This window comes from Macaca nemestrina, chromosome 10 (assembly GCF_043159975.1).
Source record: "Macaca nemestrina isolate mMacNem1 chromosome 10, mMacNem.hap1, whole genome shotgun sequence".
Taxonomy (NCBI): Eukaryota; Metazoa; Chordata; class Mammalia; order Primates; family Cercopithecidae; genus Macaca; species Macaca nemestrina.
This window is the reverse complement of record NC_092134.1, coordinates 29,713,222-29,721,368: the sequence shown is the minus strand read 5'-3', so window position 1 is coordinate 29,721,368 and position 8,147 is coordinate 29,713,222. Positions and strand designations below refer to the sequence as shown.

The 8,147-nt window shown below is 40.5% G+C and overlaps 1 pseudogene; it reads right to left on the bottom strand.

The window, feature by feature from the left end:
- Positions 1-6,367: 6,367 nt before the first annotated feature.
- Positions 6,368-7,913, bottom strand: LOC105497732 (high mobility group protein B1 pseudogene; annotated as a pseudogene).
- Positions 7,914-8,147: the final 234 nt, after the last annotated feature.

The window sequence follows — 8,147 nt, the reverse complement described above, 5'->3', positions numbered from 1 at the left end:
TGGAACAAACTATCCACAACTCCTGGGTACATGTAGTCCCAGTTGAGGAGGTTAGGAGAGAGGGGTGACGGGGCAGTTTCACTCTATTGGGACCCCAGGGGCAGAGTATTGAGATCATCAGCCTGGCCTGTGAAATACCACCTAGGTATAAATAGGATAATAATAAAATAATAAAATATTTTTTATTATTTTAAAAAATAAAAGTCAAGTGCAGTGGCTCATGCCTGTAATCCCAGAACTTTGAGAGTCCCAAGTCGGAGGATGGCTTGAGGCCAGGAGTTTGAGACCAGCCTGGGCAACATAATAAGACCTCTGCCCCTAACCAAAAAAAAAACCTTTTAAAATTAGTTGTTGGGGATTGAGGCAGGAGTATAACTTAAGCCCAGTAATTCACAACTACAGTGAACTATGATCATGTCACTGCATTCCAGCCCAGGCAACAGTCAGATTCTGTCTCAAAAAATAATTAAAAATAAAATAAAACTAACAAAACTTAACTGAAATAATGGCCTGAGCCAGAACCTATTAAGGAAAAAAAAAAATGGAACCGTGAAGACTTCATGGGCATGCCCAGTTCAGACACTCATCTGTCTCTCTCTTGTGAGAATGTCCTTCCTGCCTGTTACTACATGATGCACTCCTATTCAAACTTCAAGACCCAAATTAATTATTTATTGCCTTCATTGTGAAATCTTCCCCCAAAACTCCAGAAGGAATTAGTCATTCCCTTCCAAGTTGTGAGAGGCTTTTATGCTGACATCTACTATAGTGCTTGTCTCCCTCCTAAACAGTAACCACCTTTACTTTGCCATGTCATCATGCTCTATGTACTGTAGGTTGTAGGATATGGCATGCACTGTGCTGCATTAAACTTTTCAGCTCCAACAGCTAACACAATATATGGCACTGTGGAAATAATTAATTCAGGGTCCATTAGCCAGAGATGGCTCCAGCACCTTGAGTTCCAATTAAAACTAAACCCAGAGTGGAATCGTCATAGCCTAGGAAAACAAAACAAACTTAACCAATCATTGCATCACCATTCACAACAGCAAAGACATGGAATCTATCCAAATGGCCATGAATGATAGACTGGATTAAGAGGTGCCATGGAATACTATGCAGCCATTTAAAAAAGTGAGATCATGTCCTTTGCAGGAACATGGATGGAGCTTAAAAAAAGTGAGATCATGTCCTTTGCAGAAACATGGATGGAGCTAGAAGCCATTAACCTCAGCAAACTACCACAGGAACAGAAAACCAAACACCACATGTTGTCACTTACAAGTGGGAGCTGAACAATGAGAATACATGGACATAGGGAGGTGAACAACACACACTGGGGCCTGCTGGGGTGAGCAGTGGGAGGCAGAGCATCAGAATAAATAGCTAATGCGTGTGGGGCTTAATACCTAGGTGATGGGTAGATAGGTGCAGCAAACCACCATGGCTCATGTTTACCTATGTAACAAACCTGCACATCCTGCACATCTATCCTAGAACTTGATATTTAATTTAATTTTAAAAAAAGAGGAACCACCCACTAACCTCTAACTAGGGACTTTCTACTTTAGTCAATGAAATATTGTCTTTGTCTTGCTTCCATTAACACCTCATAAATGTTTTCCCCTCTCTCCCTCTCAGTAGAGCCCCAACCAGTTGCAGTTTGGTGCTGCCTGATTTATGAATTGCTGTCTGCTCAAATAAACTCTAAAATTTAAATGTGCCTAAGTCTATAGATTAACAGCACAGAATTGGGCTCAAAAGACATTAATGGATAACCAGACCTGATCCTTAATTCTGTCTCCCCACAGTTGTGCTTTGTCTCCTGGTTGGCACCTTTTGTGCACCTCATGTTTCTTTGGCTGGTGATATGGTTTGGCTGTGTCCTCACCCAAATCTCACCTTGAATTGTAATAATCCCCACATGTCAAGGGCAGGGCCAGGTGGAGATATTGAATCATGGGAGCTGTTTCTCCCATGCTTTTCTCATGGTAGTAAGTCTCACAAGATCCGATGGCTGTATAAGGGGTTTCCCCTTTTGCTTGGCTCTCATGCTTTCTCACTGCCACCAGGTAAGGCATCGGTTGCTCTTCCTTTATCTTCCACCATGATTGTGAGGCCTCCCCAGCCATGTGGAACTGTGAGTCCATTAAAGCCCTTTCCTTTGCAAATTACCCAGTCTTGGGTATGTCTTTATTAGCAACATGCGAATGGACTAATACAGCTAGGCTTTTTGTCCCAGCCCTCTCTGTAACACCAGCTATGCCCAGGAGCCGTTTGACAACTTTGCACCTCAATAGCACCCACATCTCTCATGGCTCTCCAGCACAGCCCCAGTTAGTCATCCTGACACATGTGCAAACCTGGAAGGAAAAGGAAGATTACCTTCCATAGGGCACTCCTCGACCATTGGGATATGGGAGCTGATTTTTAGAATGCCCCCCTCTTTCATGCCTCAGGAGACTATTTCGAAGTATATTCTGCACAACTCTTCAGAGAGTCCCCAACAGGATTGTGTTCCTATTGCCCTCAACAGTAACCAGCTAATAATACACCCTTGGATGGGCTTTCACTCCCTGCACCTTGAAATTACTTCCCAAAATGTATTGCCTGCAAACAAGTCCTCATCTCAGACTCTACTAAGATGCAAGTCCACAATGGTTTAGATGGCAGAGGAAATTACACACGGGAACCAAACTTCCACAGTCAGAGGCTGCACTGCTAGACTCAACAGGTCAGCCTGGAAACAAGCCCCATTGTTACAGGATTATGGAAGGAGACGGTGTCTAGCATGCTCTGTGGCAAGTAAGCACAAACCTAGAAGTCCCAAGGAAGGAAAAGAGTCCCAAGATTGAATGATGTCAGTCTGAAGGGCCATCTCTGCGCAGCAAGGCCATCTGCTGCATCTAACTTAGCTTAATATCAATAGCTAACATAAATGAGCCCTCTCTTATAAAGATGCTCATCTATAGTTAGAATTTAATCCTTTTGGACTCGTAGGTCCCAGTCACTTGGCGGTCTATGGAGCTATTGTGGGAGCTCACAATAATTTATATAAGCATCATATCTTGTCTGGAGAGGGAATAAATGTCTCATCATTTCTTTGGACAGCCTATGTGTATACGTGCTGTTTCAATTCATCAAATAAAAACTCATTCTAAAAATGTTACTGATTTTTTTATAGCTTTTGGCCATTATATATCTTCTCTATCAATAATAGTATCCTCATTTAAAGGGTATCTGCAAATTACATTAACATTAGAAAGGGATCCTCATATTCCAAAACTTTTATAACACCTGTTTTAAGTGATATTAAAATAAAACATTGCTGTAGTTGCTTAATGATAGCTTCTAAACATCAAGTGTCTATATATACGTATATAATTTATATATACGTGTCTATAGACACTACATTTATATGAGTGTTTATATATACAGTGTCTATATATAGATTTATATGAGTGTCTATATATAGATGTGTCTATGATTTACATTTATGAGTGTCTATATATAGATGTGTACATATATACATGTATATATACCCTATATATGTATATATATGTAGTGTCTATATGTAGACACTCGATGTTTAGAAGATATCATTAAGCAATGACAGCATTGCTTTATTTTAATATCACTTAAAACAGTGATTTTAAGTGATATTTTAATATCACTTACAACAGATGTTATAGAACTTTTGGAATATGAGGTTCACTTTCATATATATATATATCGTGAATCTTTCAACAACCCCATAAAAGAGGTATTATTAGTTCCACTTTAAAAGTAAGCAAACAGATTCAGAATGTGTAGGGAACTTGCCCAAGACCATAGAGATAAGTGTTGGAACTAAGACCAGGATGGAGGCCTGTGAGCCCTTCCTGTCACCATCATTCACTCACTGAATAGGCATGCTGGGGACGTGTGGGGACGTGCCAAGTGCTGTGCACTTTGGGTAAAGCATAGTCATTATCCAACCCTTGCTCCTGGAAAAATTTTCCTTCTGCCACAGTTTAATTCAATTATTCTTCTTGCTCAGCTTAAGTGGGTTTAAGGTGTAACAGAATCTGACCTTCTTTAGCTTCTTTTCACAGCCCCTAAGACGCATTCTGCCTATCCTTTTGCAAGGATTTCTTGCTCTTTTATCACCTGTTTGTTCTCTGGCCTCTAGTTCACCTACAAAGAAAGATTAAAGGGGAGACAAACTCAGTTATTTGAGTCTTTCCAGCTGCCCCAATTTCTTCCTTCTGCCAGGGAAGAGAGCTTGGTCCTATAAGGAGGAATCAAAGAGTTGGCAAGAACAGATTCCCATCGTTTCCAGCCACACTGCCTTGAGGCACACAGAGGTGGCAAAAAAAAAAAAAAAAGTGCCTGGTCAGGTTTTCTGTGTGTGTCCTTTGTGTTCCAAAACCAGAGAGACCTGCTTCCCAAGCCTCCACATGCCTTCTCCGTTAGCACCAAGCACAGCTAAACCCTGGGCAAGCCCTGCCTGTAAAATACCACCAGGGAACAAACCCAGCAACCTTGTCATTTATCAGAATGATGATCAGCCCAGCAACAGTCAGGCTGGACCAAATCAACTTCAAGTTATTTGAAATGTATAATCCATTAAGTAAATTGATCTGTCACAATGCCCTGGGTCATTCCCTGGCAAGGTAGCCTATGATGAATAGCTGCTAAGGGGCAGAACATAGGTAGTATTCTGAGGTCCATCAACATATAGACTGCAAATAAGTGCCAAGACAGTTACAGGACACCTCCAGGAAGCACTTTCAGGCATGCCTTGATATCACAGTGACAAGAAAAGTTCAATATCACAGGACCTGCAGCTGGTTTTGATCAGAGTTGTCTTCTCCTGACTCCAGGCAATGCTGTCACAAAACATGCCTGGCTCAGCTAAATTGGAAGTTGTTCTTTTTAGGGTTTTTTTTGTGGGGGGGGGGCAGGTCTGGGGAGTTTTTTTGTTTGTTTTTTGTTTGTTTTGTTTTGTTTTGTTTGAGACAGGATCTTGCTCTGTCACCCAGGCTGCAGTTGGCGCAATCTCAGCTCACTGCAGCCTCAACCTCCTGGGCTTACGTGATCCCCCTGCCTCAGTCTTCCAAGTAACTGGGACTACAGGCATGCGCCACCAGATCCAGCTAATTTTCTTTCACTTTTTATAGAGATTGGGTGCGGGGAGGTCTCCCTATGTTGCCCAGGCTGGTCTTGAACTCCTGGACTCAAGTGATCCTCTTGCCTCTGCCTCCCAAAGTAGTAGGATAACAGACATGAGCCACCACACCTGGCTGGATGAAGTTCTTGAGTCTTAAAGAAGCTGAGTGACAAATGCCTTGTGACCCCACAATGTAGCTCCTTTAGGAATCCATCTCAATGAAAGCAAAGATTTGGCTACAGGTTGTTTCCTAGAGTGTTATTTGTGGATGATGTTGATGATGGTGATGATGGATCAAGCTTGGCACTGATCCAAGCACTTCATGTATATTAACCCAAGTTATCTTAACAGTAACCCCCTGAAGTAAAATATTATTATTAGCAGTATTGTCATAATTCATTGTAGTAACCCCATTAGCAAAATATTATAATTATCAATATTATTATAAATAAAGTATTATTATTACAACTTTACAAATGAGAAAACTGAAACCTACAGCAGTCAAATAATTTTTTTTAAACCTCTGCAATTATTAGTTTATTAGTATCATCCAGGACTCAGATGTTCAGTATTCCTCCTGAAATTACATAAACAAATGCAAATGGAAAGAATCCAAGTCAAAATTATATAACAAAACAGCACTCCATCACAAAAGTGTGTAAAATTACAAGAACGCTATTTTAAAATACTGGCACTTTAAGAAAATGATAATCTCGAAAACCACAAAATTGCCAAATTGTTCCCTAAACTGCTAAGCAAATGACTAATGAGTTTGTTTTGTAAAGAAAAATCATTCAAATAAATTGAATAATTCATACTGAGATGCAAAGTTTAAGTGTCTTCTTTCCTCCTATCTACTTGGATTTATAAAGCGGCAAACCATAATATAGGAAAATATACCCTATTTTGAATGAGGCATCTTCATTTTAAAAGCTGGCCCAATTAATTAAAAATACTTGTAATGGAAAATCTCGTTTCCTGAGCAGTCCATATTGAGATAAATGGGAAAAGACATCTATAGCCAGCATTTCATAGTCTTCACTGAGACTAATGTCAACAAAAAATTTCATATGGCAGTCTTGTATTTTAAGCTCACACTTTTGGGGATACATTCTCAGGTCTTCTTTAATGTGGGAACTGCAAAATATAACTGCCATTACATGGTAATGGGAGTTAAAGAATAGAGTCCTCATGTAAAGGTTAGAACAAAATGTTTGATTCTAACAATCCCATGCTTTGAGTAGACTGATTACTCTTCAGTTTGTAAATGTAAGTGGGCTATGTGAAATTTCTTAACTGATCAAGATTTTCGATGTTCAGTTATGGATGAAAACTATCTCAACTTAACTTTACCCCCATTATGGTACGCAGGGTGTGTAGACAAAAGCTTTTTACTAGCTAACTATATGAAAGGATAAACACTGTAATAATTCATGTGATTCAAAATGGGCAAAAGCAAAAGACTAGCTTCCCCTCAAGAAGAAAAATTTCAGACCTATGAAAAGGACAACAATACTAATTTTAAAAATTGTATTTACTTAGAAGCATTCAGAATGTCAACAAAACAGCTGCAACTTTTTTTTTTTTTTTTTTTTTTTTGCAATTACAGAGTGGTATTCAGTTAACAGAACAACAATTATTTCGTATAAGGTGCATCAGAGACAACTGAAGATGAAAAAACTACCATCCCCATATATAGCTAATTTGTGCTGTGCACCAACAAGAACCTGCTTTAAATTTCCATGCCAATTTACAACCCCCATAATGTACCAGGCAAGGTTAGTGGCTATTGAAAATACCACCGGGACAGGGCTATCTAAAGACACATTCGGTAGTGTGTTGACTATACAAAAAAAGACACTGTACAGTTTAAAAACAAATCTTACACAGCCTTACATTTCAATTTTTTTCTTTAAAAGGAGTGAGTTGTGTACAGGGGGGTTAAATGCTTTATAGACAAGAAAAAAAACTGCGCTAGAACCAACTTATTCATCATCATCCTCTTCTTCATCTTCATCTTCTTCATACTCCTCCTCCTCCTCATCCTCTTCATCTTCCTCCTCTTCCTTCTTTTTCTTGCTTTTTTCAGCCTTGACAACTCCCTTTTTTGCTGCATCAGGCTTTCCTTTAGCTCGATATGCAGCAATATCCTTTTCATATTTTTCCTTCAGCTTCACAGCCTTGTTTTTATAAGGCTGCTTGTCATCTGCAGCAGTGTTATTCCACATCTCTCCCAGTTTCTTCGCAACATCACCAGTGGACAGGCCAGGATGTTCTCCTTTGATTTTTGGGTGATACTCAGAGCAGAACAGGAAGAAGGCCGAAGGAGGCCTCTTGGGTGCATTGGGATCCTTGAACTTCTTTTTTGTCTCCCCTTTGGGAGGGATATAGGTTTTCATTTCTCTTTCATCACGGGCCTTGTCTGCCTTTGCCATACCTTCAAATTTCCCTTTCTCTTTAGCAGACATGGTCTTCCACCTCTCTGAGCACTTCTTAGAAAACTCTGAGAAGTTGACTGAAGCATCTGGGTGCTTCTTCTTATGCTCCTCCCGACAAGTTTGCAAAAAAAAATGCATATGATGACATTTTGCCTCTCGGCTTTGTAGGATCTCCTTTGCCCATGTTTAGTTATTTTTCCTCAGCGAGGCACAGAGTTGCCCAGTGCCCGTCCGGCTTTCACTTGCCCCGGCGCTGTCTCTATGGAGCTCAATGTACTGCAATGGCTGTGAGAGCGGGAGCCAGACGCAGCCTCCTCACTTTCTCCGCTCTGTCCAAATAATTTTGTCAATATGATGCAGCCAGTAAAAACAATCTGCCAGACTGGGCACAGCGGCTCACATCTGTAATCCCAGCACTTTGAGAGGCCAAGGCGGGTGAATCATGAGGTCAGGAATTCGAGACCAGCCTGGCCAACAAGGTGAAACCCCGTCTGTACTGAAAATACAAAAATTAGCTGGGCATGGTGGTGGGCACCTGTAATCCCAGCTACTTG